The 18,463-nt window shown below is 37.5% G+C and overlaps 1 protein-coding gene across 2 annotated transcripts in view; it reads left to right on the plus strand.

Annotated features, from left to right (window-relative positions):
* ERBB4 (erb-b2 receptor tyrosine kinase 4) overlaps positions 1-18,463 on the plus strand; it is a 1,141,529-nt gene that overhangs the window by 723,809 nt on the left and 399,257 nt on the right. The gene's annotated exons all lie outside the window — the stretch shown is intronic.

Below are 18,463 nucleotides of genomic sequence, written 5' to 3' on the forward strand. Positions count from 1 at the left end.
TTGTCATTGATGTCGTCGTTGGATAGGACAGAGAGAAATGGAGAGAGGAGGGGAAGACAGAGGGGGAGAGAAAGACACCTGCAGACCTGCTTCACCGCTTGTGAAGAACCCCCTACAGGTGGGGGTCTGGGGGCTCAAATCAGCATCCTTATGCCAGTCCTTGTGCTTTATGCCACATGTGCTTAACCCGTGGCGCTACTGCCAGACTCCCACAAATACTCATTTTCTTTTTTTTTTAATTTCTTTATTTTCTTTTTTCTTTAAGAAAGGATTAATTAACAAAACCTTAGGGTAGGAGGGGTACAATTCTACACAATTCCTACCACCCAATCTCCATATCCCACCCCCTCCCCTGATAGCTTTCCCATTCTCTATCCCTCTGGGAGCATGGACCCAGGGTCATTGTGGGTTGCAGAAGGTAGAAGGTCTGGCTTCTGTAATTGCTTCCCCGCTGAACATGGACGTTGACTGGTCGGTCCATACTCCCAGTCTGCCTCTCTCTTTCCCTAGTTGGGTGGGTCTCTGGGGAAGCAGAGCTCCAGGACACATTGGTGGGGTCTTCAGTCCAGGGAAGCCTGGCCAGCATCCTGATGGCATCTGGAACCTGGTGCTGAAAAGAGAGTTAACATACAAAGCCAAACAAATTGTTGAGCAATCATGGACCCAAAGCTTGGAATAGTGGAGAGGAAGTGTTAGGGGGTTACTCACTGCAAACTCTAGTGTACTGCTGCTTTCAGGTATGTATTTTGCATTAGTTTACAGATACGTGTGAACATATGCTCTCTCTCACAGAAACTGGTGTATATCTAGGTTTTGGGACTTTGTTAGAAAGTGAACCACCTGAGATGGAATTAGAGTATACTATGAAAGGAAAGGTCTCAACCGAGTAATGAAGCTGAAGGGTTGTCATTCCACAGGTGAAGTCTCTGGACACAGTCTGAGCTGAAGCATGTTGAGGTGGCAATCGTTGCGTTGGTTAGGTTGTGACTGGCAGATGCAATATTATTTGATACGGATTGGGAGAGGCATATGGGAAAGTGGGCCCTATCCTAAGGTTACAGGACAGGGGGAAGTAGGGGCTCTATAGTGGAGATGTGAGGTCCCTGCTGTCTTAGGGTTCAAAAAGACAATGGATAGTTAATGTTATCATCACATTATTTGGTAATTGGGTTAACTTTGAAAAGTCCTTTTGTTAGGGTTTGCTGTACAGTACCCAGTATCTTGTATATAGCTGTGCTATTGGATGCTTCTGATCTACTTGGTCTAGGCTTTTGAGAGAGTCTGCATATTACACAGCCTATATATAAAAAAAAATACAGTTTGTGTTTTGAAAAACTTTGAGACATACAATTAATTTTCCCCCTCATATTAATTAACTAGTGATTTATATGTCTACATTTTGCTAGGAGTGTACATAAACACCATTCCCACCACCAAAAGACTGTGACCCATCCCTCCCACCCACTCCCACCCCCCACTGGCCCAGGAAGCTGCATGTCTACCCCTCACCACAGGGCTTTTACTTTGGTGCCCTATTTATAATTTGGTCAGGTCCTGCTTTTAGTTTCCCTTTCAGATCTTCTTACTCAACTGTTGATGAGTGGGATCATCCCATACTCATCTTTATCTTTCTGACTTAGCTCACTTAACATAATTCCTTCTAGCTCTGTCCAAGATGGGTCAGAGAAGGTGGGTTCATTGTTCTTGATAGCTGCATAGTATTCCACTGTGTATATATACCACAGCTTTCTCAGCCACTCATCTGTTGTTGGGCACCTGGGTTGCTTCCAGGTTTTAGCTATTATGAATTTTGCTGCTATGAACATAGGAGTACACACCTCTTTTTGGTTGGGTGTTATGGAGTCCTTGGGGTATAACCCCAGGAGAGGAATTACTGGATCATATGGAAGGTCCATGTCTAGCCTTCTGAGAGTTTTCCAGACTGCTCTCCACAGAGGCTGTACCAATTTACATTTCTTAACATGACTAATCCTGGTAAATCTAAACCCCTTAGTATTTTTCTGACATCCAGATATGTACTCCATTGTCCATAAATTTAAGACTGGTATCTAGCCACTTTGTGATCTGTACACCACTGGAAAAATGATAGTAAGACAAAAATGTACCTTTTTAGTCACTAAAAAAATTAAATATAAACTATGGACCGTTTAAAAATTACCAAGTTTTCATTTGTCCTGAAAATGTTATTAATTAAAGGTTATTAAAAAGACTGTAAATGTAGTGGAGAAATATAAATTTCATATAAAATAAATACGTGCATTTTGATTTTAGCATTAACTTAATAAGGTACCAAACTTCCAGTTCTGAAAATATATATATATATATCTGCCACAGAAAATTTATAAGATGTAAAATGTTTATTATGTCTAAATTATAAGTAAATAATATTTAAATTATCTCTAAAATTTTGAAAATTATTGGCTGATATCAGTTTCATCCTCAGAAAGGAGATTATATTGTCTCCATGTTTATTATTGTATGAGAACAGAATTAGTATCAAGTGTTAACCTGAGTTTCATATTCCTCATTTCCTATTGTATTTCCCACATGAAATCATGACTGTATTCTCACAGCCCAATAATTATTTGCTATGTTACTGATTACAATGTGACATTTTTGTAGGAAATTAAACTTAAAGGAAATATTATTAAATTTCGTTATGGCCCTAATAATTCAGTAGGGAAATATGACTATATTTGATCCACTCTAGCAGCTGTATTTTAAATAAATGGTTAAAACTTTTTAAAAAGTAGAATAACATAATTTGTCACATTTCAACAGCAATTTGTATGAAATTTCATCTTTACTATGTTCAAGTTGCCTACATTATAAAATTACATGTGAATAAAATACTGAATCTCTTCACACTATCAAGGCAAATATATGTGCTTCAGAAATGGATTCTATTTTCTGTATGCTTATACTGTGATGCATTTTATATTTTGACTGGCTTTGGGAAAGCATAATGGTTGGATAAAAGGAACTGCTATCTGATTACCAGAATGAATATCCTGAAATGCATGAATGAGATTGAACAAGAATAAAGCCTGAAATTGAAGTCAAAAGAGAAATGTGCTCAGAGTTTTATAGAACAGGAACAGGAAATGGTTGAAGGCTTTGCTGTATTTTCTCAGAAGGTATCTCCTTGTGCTTCTGTTTTGAGGCAAATTTGAATGGTTGTGCCATTAATTAGGCAACTGTAGCAGCATTTTATTTCACATGGAAATAATTGCAGCCACAAAAATTATTGATACAGAGTCATAACCTCTCATCTTTTGCAAATTAATCCCTGAATCACTTCCAGAAGTTTTACACTTTATATAGCAATTCTGTTTGCAGACATACTATATATACTGCATGGTACCATACTGACAATAATTAATTGATCATTAAATGTTAGTCCATTTTCTGTTTACTTCTTCCACCTTTTGTTCATAGGTGATCTCAGGTACAATCATGGTTTGAAACTGGTACCACTTTACTAACATATTTTCAAATGCAACTTTGAAACTTACACTGATGACTTTCAGAACTATCCATCACCAGTCAGTTGAGTCAGCAAGTAAATAAATCTGGTCATTATTTGAGCTTAACTTTCTCATCAGTCATTGGCATTTAATTAATTATGAATATGAGCTGAGCTCCAGGGATAACCCTGGAGGCAAAAAAAAAAAAGCAACAAAACTAAATATTCACTCTTACTAGATATTTGACCTAGGGCAAGTCACACTCAGTTCTTTCTATTTACATCTGTAGTGTCAAGAGCTGGACAGGGTTGAATTGTGGTTGAGAAGCTAGGTGTCAGGGTGGTTGATTAACACAAATAGCCAAATGAGATCAAGTGTTGGCACACTTTTTAGAGTTAACACTTGTTATCATGTTTGAAGGCCTAGGTTTGAGTCTTTAGTCCCCACCTGCAGGGGGAAAAGCTTCACAAGCTTTGAAGCAGTGCTGCAGATATCTCTTTCTCTCTGACTCTCCTTTATTTTTTATCTCAGTAACAAATAAAAAGGTAAAAAAATGAATGCTGAATATATATGTGCATGAGAGCCAGACTGGCCTATGTGCCCAAGTCCCTATAACATCATTCAAAGACTGCTGTGCATTAGGACTGTGCATTAACCTTGACATTAACTCTGAAAGATCACACAGGTTTTCAGGTCAGGAGCTGATATTACTAACTTTATAGGGCTAATATAAGGAATAAATGAGTAAATGTGTTAAAACCTGAGAGTTATTTCTTTATTATGGTAAAGGAATGACTCATTTTCATTTTTTTTTTTTTTTAACAGAGTATAAACTCTGGCTTATGGTGGTGCTGGGGATTGAACCTGGAACTTGCAGCCTGAGACTGCTTATCAGTCTCTTTTATGATGTTGCAAAGAAAATGTTAAGCCGGAGTGGGCCTACAGCACAGCAGATTAAGCGCACATGACGCGAAGTGCAAGGACCTGCATAAAGATTCCGGTTCGAGCCCACAGCTCCCCACCTGCAGGGGAGTTGCTTCACAGGTGGTGAAGCAGGTCTGCAGGTGTCTATCTTCCTCTCACCCTCTCTGTCTTCCCCTCCTCTATTTCTCTTTGTCCTGTCTAACAACAACATCATCAGTAACAACAATAATAATACAACAACAATAAAAAGGGCAACAAAAGGGATAATAAGTAAAAACAAAAAAAATTTTAAAAAGACAATGTGAAGCCTATGGATCATACATGGTATACATTAATTGAGTCCCCTAGTCCCTTGTGGGTCAAATGTGATTAAAATACACACACACACACACACACACACACACACACACGAGTGGGGAGTGAGAGAAAGAGTAAGTGAGTACAAGCTAAGAACCTCTTAAGAGAAAAAGAGGGAGTCGGGCTGTAGCGCAGCGGGTTAAGCGCAGGTGGCGCAAAGCACAAGGACCAGCATAAGGATCCCGGTTCGAACCCCGGCTCCCCACCTGCAGGGGAGTCGCTTCACAGGCGGTGAAGCAGGTCTGCAGGTGTCTATCTTTCTCTCCCCCTCTCTGTCTTCCCCTCCTCTCTCCGTTTCTCTCTGTCCTATCCAACAACGATGACAACAATAATAATAACTACAACAATAAAACAACAAGGGCAACAAAAAGGGAATAAATAAATAAAATTAAAAAAAGAATAAAAAAAGAGAAAAAGAAGTTTAACTAAACTTTGCAGAAAGAAAAATGTCTAGCTCTTCAAGGTGATATTATGTTAATTTTTTCACTTAAATTATTAAACATACTTAGCTTTTGTACTCACATTAACTTCTTGTACTCAAGATTTTCTCAAAAATATTGGAGAGTTTGTCTCATTTGATTACAAAGCTCATTGTAATTATCCCTCTCAGAATAAACTGAGTTTCAGCCTCAGAGATTAATTCTTCTGTATCCCACAAACATGCTCTAGCTGTAGCTCTTAGATGGGCTACCTTTCTAAACTCAGATTTATTTTCATGGCCATCATTTGTCAAAAGGAAAATCATTTTATGTAAAGTGGCAACATAGTATTGTAGCATGTTCTACCATTATTAACATTATTAACAAGACATTCTGTGTCCAGATAAGTGAATGAGCAGTTTCTGAATGTAGATTTGTGATAGAGCCTGCTCTCAGAAGTTGTCCCTGAATACATCTGGAGTCTTCCTATATTCAAAGTTCCAAAACTTATTCTGAAGCCAGATGTAAGTAACACTAACCTAGTATAAGGTTTCTATGCTGGTAAAATAGTAAGACATAGTATTGTACATATATTTTAGTCAGTGTGCTGACTCACAAAATTAATGTCTGGGCTTGCTTCAAACAGGGCAGCTATCAAATTTATAAGACCTCTATAGGCATTATATACTTCTCTGTCTCTATGTAAGGCATTCATGACTAATTTAACAATTGCATGAGATGAAATTTAATCATAGTAAATAGCAATGGAGAGAGAGATATGGAGCTCTTATCAGGGACTTTTACTGGTTTGGACTGACTGACTTTTTCAGATAAGACATATGAGGCAGAAAGATATGGGGAAAGAAACCATAGCACAAAAAATCCCTTCAGTATGGTGAGAAATAGGTTTAAACATGGGTCTTACTCATGGGAAATCAGTGCACTCATTGAGTTAACCATTTTGCTGGCTTAATAATAGCAGTGGTTTAAGTGCCTTTGACCATTTGACGTAGCTCACCACAGATATTTACAGACATTATTTCTAATTCTTATAGACCTTATGTAAGGTATATATTTAGAACATCACTTTGGGGAGAGGGTGTCACTGAATGCCTCAGAAGTTTGCAGTTTCTAGGAAAGAGTATGAATGGTTGAAAGGATCCACATTTCAGGAGATAGGAGGTTCAAATTGTCCAGTTGGACCAATCTTCATACTATTTCCTTTTTTTTCCCTTCCTTCCTTCCTTCCTTCCTTCCTTCCTTCCTTCCTTCCTTCCTTCCTTCCTTCCTTTCTCTCTCTTTTTCTCTCCCTGCCCCCCCTTCTTTCTTTCTGCCTCCAGGGTTATTGCTGGAGTCTGTGCTAGCACTATGACTCCACTGCTCCACTGTCATTTTTCATTTTTCCCCCCATTGGATAGGACAAAGAGAGAGACTGAGAGGGGAGGAGGGGGAGAGAGAGGGAAAGAGACAAATAGATACCTGCAAATAGATACCGCTTGTGAAGCGACACAAGGTGGGGAAGTGGGGTTCTAACTGGGATCCATGCTCCGGTCTTTGTGTTTCATATTATATGTGCTTAACCCAGTGTGCACCCAGCCCAGCCCCACCCACTCTGTTAAATTGAAACTTAAATTTTATTTCTTACCTTTTTATTTGAGTATGGTTTCATGGTCTTGCATGTGTGAAATTCCACCACTAAGGTCCTTTTCATTAAATAAGGAGACAGAGGGAGGCAGCGCAGCACTGTAGCTTTTCCATAGTCTATAGCACTCCCCATACAGAGCGCTGGAACTCGGAACCTGGATTGTCCAGGTGCATGCCAAGGCCTGTGCCTTACCTTGTTAGCCTTTCAGGACATTTTTTATTGCCACCCTAGTTCACTTGGGATCAGTGCCTGTACTACAAATGTACTTCTCCCAGTGGGAGGAAAGAAGGGAGATAGAGAGGGAGAAATAGAGAGATACCCGCAACTGTGCTTCACTGCCCATGAAACTTCCTCACTGTAGGTGGGGGCTGGGGACCTATATCCAGGTCCTAGAGCATAGTGTCGTATTGTTCAGCTGAATACACTTCTGCCTTACCCCTAAAGTACATTTTTGTTGTTAACGGTTGTCAGAGACACTTCACTACTCCCAGAAAACTTTTTCAGTTAGAGAAGGAGAAAGGAGGTGTGGGATGGTGGGGATCAGGCAGTGGCACACCTGGTTGAGTGCAAGTATGACAATGTGCAAGGACCTAGGTTCAGTCCCATGGTCATTACCTGCAGGGGGGAAGCTTACGAGTGATAAAGCAGTGCTGCAGGAGTCTCTCTCTCTCTCTCTCTCTCTCTCTCCATCCCTCCCTTCTTAATCTCTTTCTGTCTCTACCCAATACATAATAAATAATTAAAATAAGAGAGAGAGAGACTATTAATACTCTACTAATAGTATCCACCAGTGTCATGGAGGATTTGAACCCGAGTTCTGTGTATGCAAAACAAGTGCTTTCCCAGTGAGCTGTCTTGCCAGCCCTTTCAGCTCATTTTTATTTTATTTATTTATTTATTTATTTATTTATTTTCCCTTTGTTGCCCTTGTTATTTTTTATTGTTGTTCTAGTTATTATTGTTGTTATTGATGTCATTGTTGTTAGGTCAGAGAGAAATGGAGAGAGGAAGGGAAGACTGAGAAGGGGAAAGAGAAAGATAGACACCTGCAGACCTGCTTCACCGTCTGTGAAGAGACTCAACTTCAGGTGGGGAGCGGGGTTCGAACCAGGATCCTTATGCCACTTCTTGCAATTTGTGCTCCATGCGCTTAACCTGCTGCACTACCGCCCGACTCCCTTCAGCTTATTTTAAAGTCATTCCACTATAGGGATTTTTATTTAAAAACCATTTTTTTCATTTCATTTTATACCATTTATTGATTTTATGTAACACGTCTTCATGATTGCCTGTTGTAAATAATATATGCATCAAATGTTTGGGATTATTTTTTCTTTCTTTTAATTAATTAATTAATTAATTTCCTTTTTGTTGCCCTTGTTTTTATTATTGTTGTAGTTACTATTATTGTAATTGATGTCGTCATTGTTGGGTAGGACAGAGAGAAATGGAGAGAGGAGGGGGAAGACAGAGGAGAAAGACAGACACCTGCAGACCTGCTTCACTGCCTGTGAAGCGACTCCCCTGCAGATGAGGAGATGGGGGCTTGAACCAGGATCCTTATTCAGGTCCTTGTGCTTTGCGTCATTTGCATTTAACCTGCTACGCTACTGCCTGACTCCCTCTTTCTTTCTTTTTTTTTTTTTAACCTGACTGCTGTTTTTCTCTTTTACTTATTTTAAAAATATTTTTAAATTACGGAATTACATGTCGACAGGGGTTTGAATCCACACCATTCCCACCACCAGAGTTCTAAATCTTCACTCTCCCCACTGCCATCCACCACAGTTGCTCCAAAGTTGTAGACATGGGCCGACCATCTTCTCTACAACTGTCTGTCCATATTTTTACAAAGTTGCCCCTTCTTTTCCTGATTCAATCCTCTCTTTCCCTCTAAACCACTCATGACATCAAACCTACCTCCATATGTCCCTCTCCTTTTCCTTCTCTCTCTCTGGAAAAAACCATTTTTTTAACTAAAATTCACTGATATGGAAAAGAACAGCCCATGTGTCCCACAGAATGGGGATATGTGAAGCAATCAGAATAATGAACTTTTCTTCCAAATAAAAATCCTTAATATTTTGTAAATGATGAAATTTGAAGTTGAAGATTTGGGGAACTAGCTAGATCTTTCTCACTGGAAAATATAAAGAAGTAATAAGTAAACATCCGTTTCAAATTGGATAAGAGGTAAATCTAATCAGTTATGTTTTATTTACAAACAAAACTTTCCCATTTCTTGATATGAGAATGAATGGGAAAGAAAAATGTGGTATACAATGAAATATGATTCTCCTTTAAAAATGAATGAAATTCTATTACGTGAAGGCTTCGATAAACCTTGAACATGCTACGTGAAATAAACCAGTTGTGAACATACATACTCCAAGATTCCACATATGTGCGATACTTGGAGTAGTAAAAGTCATAAAAACAGAAAACATGGCTTCACAGGCGGTGAAGCATATCTGCAGTTGTCTTTCTCTCCCCCTCTGTCTTTACCTACCCACTCAATTTCTCTGTCCTATCCAACAACAAAAACAACAGCAGCAACAACAATTGTAGCAACAACAATAATAGAAACAACAACAGTAGCAACAACAACAAGGGGAAAAGATGGTTACCAGGAGCAGTGGATTCATAGTGCAGGCACTGAGCCCCAGCGATAATCCTGGAGGCAAACAGCAAAAAAATAATGGTAGTTTCTAGAAGCAGGGAGAGAACGCAGTGTCATTGCTCAAGGATTGTATTGTTTCAGTTTTAAAAGATCAGAAGTTATAGAGATAGATTTTTTTCCACAGCAAAGAAAATGTGTTTAATACCACTAAAGTACATATTTAAAAATGTTTTAACACAATCAATTTTATGGTATACGTGCTATTCCATAATTTAAAAATACAATATATAAAGCAATGAACATTAATGTGAAGTAACAGATATTTGCTCTATATCTGTTTTTTAAAAATATCTCTAACAACTTTTACTTTGTTGGGTAGAGACAGCCAGAAATTGAGAGGAGAGTGAGTGATAAAGAGAGAGAGAGAGAGGGAGACAGAGAGACACCTGCAGCACTCCTTCACCACTTACGAAACTTTCCCCCTGCAGGCGGGGCCTGGGCTCAAACACGGTTCCTTGCGCATAGTGACATGTACGCACAACCAGATGCGCCACAACCAGCCCATTGCTCAATATCTTAATATAATTAAAATGTAAACTTACAAAAGATATGTTATGTTATCTTTTGTGAGAATCTGAAAATCACTTTGACCTTAGAGTGGTTAGGTATGGAGTTGAAATAGTAGGCTGATAAATATTTAGTTAAATGTTTGTAAAATGCAGAACTCAGATTTACCAAATGAAATTCTATGTTAATTCAATAAGTACCTAATAAAATCAATCATCATTTTTAAAAAAACTTCAGACTGTGATTGTATTGTATATTTAGTACATAATTCATTCAGTATTAGTATCTTTACTTGTCTTTAATTTGTTTACTTTGTATTAAGTCTAGGGTGATTATTTATGTGCATGTCATTATTTACAACCATTGCTCATACAATCATTACTATCCATCTTTATCCTTGACGAGTGAAAGTAGTTTCATCAATTCAGTTTGAAGGAAATATATATAGAAAAGCTTTTTAATATTTTATTAATTTATTATTGGATAGAAACAGAGAGAAATTGAGAGAGGAGGAGGAGATAGAGAGACACTGGCAGCCCTGCTTCACCACTTGTGAAGCTTCCCCCATGCAGGTGGGAACCAGGGGCTTGAACCTGGGTCCTTGCATACTTTAGTGTGAGTGCTTAACCAGGTGTGCCACCACCTGGCACCCAAAAGGTTTAAGGTTATTTTATTATTATTATTTTCTGGTGGTGCTGAGGCCTCCTATGGCAATTTCACAGCTCCAGGCCATTTATCTTCCTTCCCTTCCCTTCCCTTCTCTCTCTCTCTTTCTTTCTTTCTCTCTCTCTCTCCCTCTCTCTCTCCCTCCCTTTCTTTCTTTCTTTCTTTCTTTCTTTCTTTCTTTCTTTCTTTCTTTCTTTCTTTGTTTCTTTCTTTGTTTCTTTCATTAAGATAGGAATAGACTAATGGATAGTGAGAGAGGCCCATAGCACCAAGATACCCCCTGTGCCACAACACCTCTTAGTGCAAGTTGAATATGAGCTGCAAGCATCCCTAGACACATGCACTACTGATGAGCTGCCTTTCAAGGCCTTAAATAATGTAGAATTGAAAAAAAAAAAAAAAACTTGCTAGTTTGATTTTTTTTTTCTCAAATACTTCATTGAGAAAAAACTAGAAAGTAGATGTTTATGAATTACTGGAAAATTGTTATGTTTCAGCTCCCCCCTTGATAACATTTGCAAAACAGAAGCCTTACATGTGTCATCCCTTTCTTATTGATGTCCTCTTATGAAGCCACTTTTATTTCAAAATTTGAAATGGAGATGGGGAGAGACTGCTGGCTACACTGGAGGACTAGGTTTAGCTAGCATCTACAGGTGGGGAAAAGAAGGGAAATGTTTCAAGCTGCTAACCCACTTAGCAATCTTTCAAGCCTCCATTGTTGCAAGCAGCCATATGCAACTTTTATTTAATTCCTTGCTGCCTGGCAAGAACAAATTACATTCTATTTAGAGGTGATTCTTCTGGCAATTGTAGTTGCTCTTTCCAAGCAGGGAAGAAAAAAAAAATGGAAAAGAAATTATGCAGTGACATTTCTCTTAAAATTCTCTTTTAAGTAGAAGTGAAGTCTATAAAAGAAAAAAAATGATTAAAAGAATACAAAAGAAAAGTCATCTTATAATGAGGTGTCCTGATTAGTCATTTTTATTCTGGTACCTCCTCACGCTTTATTAAATAATGATTTTGATCTAGGCAGTTTTTTTTTAAGTTTTTCCTATAGAACCAATTTGAACTCTCATACCCAGGGGGTAAAATGCAGTGTTAAAATAGCTATCTAAAAAACATATGCCAAAATATATTTTTCATAATAAGGAAATTTGCTTTGCTAGAAAAATCATAATGATAAAAATGTATCATCTGGGGCCTGGAGGTGGTGCACCTGGTTAAGTGCAAGGACTTAGCAAGGATCCAGGTTTGAGCCCCCAGCTCCCCACATGCAGGGGGTGGTCACTTTATAAGTGGTGAAGCAGGTCTGCAGGTGTCTTATCTTTCTCTCCCTCTCTCTGTCTTTCCCTTCTGTCTCAATTTCTCTCTGTCCTGTCCAATAAAATGGGGGGGGGGGAATGGTCCCCGGGAGTGTGTTCATAGTGTAGGTACTGAGCCCCAGCGATAACCCTGAAGGCAAGAACTTAAATTTTTTTTAAGGTATCACCATCACATCTTCATAAATTCCATAATGCGGCGTTATCTGGAATACCATACATATTCTCAAATATTAATATAGCTATATTTTTATTTGTAATTCTTTCTATTATTAAATTTATTTTTTAATTTTATTAGTGACTTAGTACTGATTTATAAATTATAAATTTATAAATTATAAGATAACAGGGTTAACTCTGCACTGTTCCCACCACCCGAGTTATGTGTCCCCATTCCCTCCATCGGAAGCTACAGCAATTCTCCCAAGGTCACAGATAGTGGAGCATTTTTTACTATGGTCCCACCTTCTTTTCCTACATTACACCTACACTACTACTTCTTCCAAATTTCCTTCCTTTTTCCCTCTTCTCTCTCAGGGTTCTGATGGATTTGGAGTTCAGTGTTCTGTGGTCATCTTCCCCTACCATATCTCCCCATCTGGGAGTGTGGACCAAAATACTTTTAAGGTATAGAATGTGGGAGTTCTGGTTTCTGTATTTGCTTCTCTGCTGGATTTGGATGATGCAAGCTTGATCCTTAACCTCAGTCTGTTTCTGTCTTTCCTTAATGGGGTAGTGTTCTGGAAAGATGCAGTTCCTGGACACATTGGTGAGGTCGTCCAGGGAAGTCAGGACGGAACCATGACAGCACCTGCAACTTGGTGGCTGAAAGGCAGTAGGATATAAAGCAAGACAAATTGATTAATGAACAGGAACAAAAACGTTGGAATAGAGCAGATGAGAATAGGGATCTTAGGGAGGAAAGAGACAAGGAAGTCTATTTTAGGTATGTTCCCAGGGGCTTCTGGCTTTTGTAGTTTTTGGCTGATTTTGATAGCAACATGGAGGTGGACTAAAATATCGTCTGGGAAGATGGTGTTAGAGTTGAGCATAGGGCTGGCAAACTGGATTAGGGTAGATAGTAGCTCCCAAACTTGAAGAAAATCTATGTGTAAAATTAACTGTTTACCCCATCAACCTGACCCAGGGCCCATATATGTTCATATTTAGCACATAGGAACCTGAGTCCCTGTCAGTCTGAGTTGACAGTTTATGGTCACATCTGGCAACATTCCAGGCTGCACTCATTTCAGCACCAGTCTTCCTTGAGTGGCACGGTAGGATGACCCAACCTCCCTTTGGAGAGTGGGGCATTTCCTACCATTGCTACTTTATAGGGAGAGCAAGATCGTAAAGTGGCCCATGAGAGGTCTTAAGATGATGTTCCTGATGGAACTGACTGGTGATGGTGGAGAGAGGGATCTATTAGAGTTCTAGGTCCATTGTATCTATGTGTAAATCCAAAGATTCCTTGCCTAGGGCCTCAGAGGATGGGTTGGTATAGTATTGACCAAAATGATCATCATTAAGTGAGCCAGTTTCCTAACCTTTTTTATCTTTATCTGAAAAACTTAGACTTTTCCCCAGTTGTTAAAGCATTGAGTGCCATTTGCTGTATCCAAATTAATACTAGGTTTATGGGGTCTACCTTCTTTTTTTCTCCTTTTTTCATAAAAGAAAGAACATGAGGAAAATTTACCTTTGCTGCCGGATGTGTAAATTCTAAAGATGTTCTATATATGAGAATAATAGCACAAAGGGATTTGGGATAATGAAATGTAGAATGGCATTTATATACCATTACAGTTAGTTTACTATTCACTTAAATTAGATTTATAAAATATCAACTATTTCATTGAAAATATTTGCTATGTGATTTCAATAAAATACATTTTTAAGATACCCTTGTAATTGTATACTCTATAGAGGTCTACCTAGCTTTATTTAGTAAAGAAAGATAAATTACTTTCACATAGGTTTTTAATAGTCTGTGAGGTAGTAGACAATAGATACTATTCTTTTTTTAATTTCTTTATTGGAGAATTAATGTTTTACATTTGATAGTAAATACAATAGTTTGTATATGCATAACATTTGCCAGTTTTCCATATAACAATACAACCCCCACTAGGTCCTCTAATAGATACTATTCTATACAGTTGGTTCAGACAATTTATCAGGAAAGATGCAAAACAAACAAAATAATCAGTAGTATATTAAGAATAAGAATCTCTTTATAGTAATTTTTCTTTAAAATTTGTTTTTAATTATCTTTATTTATTTGTTAGATAGAGACAGTCAGAAATCAAGAGGTAGAAGGGGAGACATGGAGAGAGACAGAGAGACACCTGCAGCATGGCTTCACCATTCGCAAAGCTTTCCTCCTGCAGGTGGGGACAAGGGCTCGAACCTGGGTCCTTGTGCATTATAACATGCGTGCTCAACCGGGTGTACCACCACCCAACCCTGATAGTAACTTTTCATACATCCTAAATGGCTAATCACAGAGGGATAAATATTGGGTATCATTGTTTTTTTCTCTCCTCTCTACTTTTTGTCTCTACTGAAATGTTTCACCTGACCCTAATCCAGGGCAAAGACACCTGCAACTTCATTCTCATTGCATGATCAATCTTCTTTGCCTCAAAGGATAGTTTGCTTGCTGAACTAAAACTCTGGTTGCTGTATAGGTTGTATGGGTTTGAACTTTGAATTTCTAATGATACTTATTAAGTCCCTTTAGTTTTCTCACATGAGAAGGAATTAGGATAATAGATAAACATACCCATTCTGTTCCTACCATATAACTGGGACATTATGTTTTTAGTTGTACTCTACTCCTTCTATAAAGATACTAACAATATTTACCCAGTATCACCCTAACATTGGAAAATTTGGTCATCTTTTTCTTTAATTTACACCATTATCTATAGTGTGTTGGGATGATTAGTGAATAGGGATTGAAACCTTTACTGTTCTTGGTATCACCCTCCATCCTAACCTGTGGCTCATTTGCTAAATGCTTCTTATTCCCTATAGGTGTCAAAGATTTGGGCAAGTAATGCTAAACATACTTTTAAACTTCACACAAGACATTCCCTAGGTGACTTTGAATAAACATCTCTGCTAGCAATTTTGCTCAATATCCTTTCCTAATGATTTCTTTATCTCCCAAATTCATTCAAATTTCTTCGTAGCTATACTAATCTTATCCAAAAAAAAAAAAAAAAAAAAACCAAAGAAACACAGCCATATTGTAACATTTCTAAAGTTTGTCTTCCAGTGTGTTTATTGAATCTGAACCCAATATTTCTTGCCTTCTATCTTGGGTCTTTCTCACGCCTATTACTTACAGTAACAACATGGTCAAGTTATTAAGTTCCTGTGACCCCAGATTCCGTATCTGTAATAGTACCTTTCTCCTAAAGATTTTATGAGAAATAAAGTGTATAGAATAATGCCTGCAATATGAAAAAGTGTATTATAACTGTGTTGTGGTTATCTTTTATATACTAGATGATAGTGAATGATTCTACCTGGAAAATTTGTATTTAAAGATTTTTAGAAGACCAACTAGTGGAGGTGATGTTTAGGTCTTTTGTGTAATGGAATAGAATGGATTCTTATACAGTAGTTTGAAATCATATTTTCAGCCAATAAATGGTATCTCAACTTCCAGATCTGTTTATTAATACATCAATAAAAAACTATATATTATCTGAATACCTTATGATGGCATTCTGTGTTCTAAATATATTATAAATCCATCACACTTGAATTTTAGTTTTTTGTATGTGAACTTCAAAGGCAAATTAATGAAAGCACTTTTATACCAAGACATTTTAGGTTTATTATTGTAATGCCTTTTGGGTCACTTTTCTTATACCCTCCATCAATTTTAAAATCACATTTTCATTCTTTTGGCTTACAGTGGCATTTAAAAAGTGTGCCTGTTTATTAATGTTGTTTTTAATGTTATGGATTTCTAGGAGTACACCTGCCACAAACCCTCACACTTAAAATCAGCTGCATTAACCACAATATATATGACTATATATTTACATTATATCTCGTATTTATAGTTCTAGATATGTGCATGTACATATATCTGTGTCCTTTTATCAGATGAAAGAATCATAGGAGCACAAGATGACACTTTTGGGTACTACATCTCAGAAGAATTTGTTTAGTATAGTGCCATGAAGCTGTGTAATCTTTTCCAATTTGTTATCCATTTTTCTTTGTTATCTGTCTCAGTGACGTCTCATCTCCCCAGTTGACTGCTACAGGCTAGCAATCTGTAACAAAACTCAGTCTCAATCTCAGATAGAAAAGATTAATGGCCGTAGCCATAATTATGAAGTCCCAAACCACAGGCATTATAAGATCTCTCAGAATTTACTCAGGGTAAGGCAGCTGGGTTGGCACTATAGTGTGAAGACACTGGACTCTTAGTGAAGAAACTGTTGGGTTATTTGATCTCGGAAGCCCGCTGTGTTTGGGGTACTGTTAAATACCAGAGAAGAAATAATTCCTTCCCTTAAGGAGTTTGTAATAATTCTATCCATCTCAGATTTTCCCATGATAATACCCATTTCCTATTCATAAAAGGGATAGATCTGTTTTCAGAACGTGAAGTGAAAGTCAGATAAAACAAAAGCTGCTTTAAAAACTTTTACACATACATACTACATATATATGTATACACACATATTGTAGATAGATAGATAGATAGATAGATAGATAGATAGATAGATAGATAGATAGATAGATGGATATAGATCACTTTTCTATGCTCATTGTGGAAATAGAACCAATATATTTTTTTCTTAAGTAATAACATCTGTGACAGGATACAAATGACAAATATGGGAAGATCCTTGGTATTTTTGTCACACCATCTTAGACCTTCTCTATCAAGAGAGATTGAAAATCTCTCTCCCTCTCTCTCTCTCTCTCCTTCCCTCTTTCCCTCCTTCCCTCCCTCCCTCCCTCCCTCCTTAGAATGCTGCATGGTCACTTAGGATACATAGTGAAAAGTGGAATGGTGGGTGCACACCAGGTTAAACGCACATAGTGCAAAGCGAAGGCAAAGACTGGCTCAAGGATCCCAGTTCAAGCCCCTAGCTCCCCACCTACAGGGGTTGGCTTCACCACTTGTGAAGTGGTCTTCAGATGTCTATCGTTCTCTCTCTCCCCCTCTGTCTTCCCCATCTCTCTCAATTTCTCTCTTTCCTGTCCAACAACAACAGTAACAACAAAAACAGCAACAACAATGGAAAAAAATATGGTCTCCAGTAGCAGTAGATCCATGGTACAGGCAAAGAGCCCCAACAATAAACCTGGAGACAAAACAAACAAATAAACAAACAAATAAATAAATATGGACTGGAGTAAAATATGCAAGGGAGGGCATATAAACCAAGAGATTATATAGTAATAGGGGAGGACAGAAGAGTTTAGGAAAACAGACTAGAGGTGAATCAGGTTTTAGAGACTGGTATTAATATTAATACTTATTATATGCGAGGATGTTTATGTGTGTTATTTCTCTTAGCATTTATGATAACTAAGCACAATTATTCATGTATTAATGAAAAATGTTAATTCTAATGTAAAGTTTGATCCTCAAGTTCACAACATTTGTGAAAAGTTGATACTGAAAAAATGATGAATGCAGAGCTTCTATTTATGCATTTTACCAGCCCCTGTATGAGTCCTATAAGTAGTAAATGACAACATGATATATTGGCCACATACTCAGTTATAATTTGACTGTTTTATCTTTCCTAAATTGCTGGCTTATATTTTTCTGTCACAATTACTAAAAGTTGTTCATATTTAATTTATATTAATCTGACTATATTTATTGCTACTGCTAAGTAAATATTATCCATAAAAAGACTGCCATGCTGTGAATGGACAATTCTCTAGTTTCATTTAAAGGATATGTCCTCTTTTCTTATTTATAAAATTGGTTGTCTGAAAATTTATGACACATTTTTTGCATAGAAAAGCATAGGAAAATGTGTCATGACTTTTCCAACAACCCAATAGTAAGGATTCTAGAAATGTTGCATATATCAAATGAGATGTTATATGTAAGGCCCTTAGTGTATTATAATTAGAATATATGTTGAATTTGATGATAGTGAAGTCTTCAGTTAATTTAAAAACATGATGAAAAATTCTGTGTATGTTGTTACTTAAGAAAGGAAGTCAGGGAAGGGCAGGGGTAGGTAGCAAAAGGGTTATGCAAACAGATTGTCATGCCTGAGGCTCCAAAGTCCCAGGTTCAATCTCCCACACCACCATAAGCCAGACCTGGTCAGTGCTCTGGTAAAAATAAAAATAAATAATAATTTTTAATATGTTCAGAATGAATTTAAATACCTGCTATCATACTGTAAAAATTGAAGTTATAGCCTTGACTAATCATAGTCTAGGCTATAGAT

This window comes from Erinaceus europaeus, chromosome 7 (genome assembly GCF_950295315.1).
Source record: "Erinaceus europaeus chromosome 7, mEriEur2.1, whole genome shotgun sequence".
NCBI lineage: Eukaryota > Metazoa > Chordata > Mammalia > Eulipotyphla > Erinaceidae > Erinaceus > Erinaceus europaeus.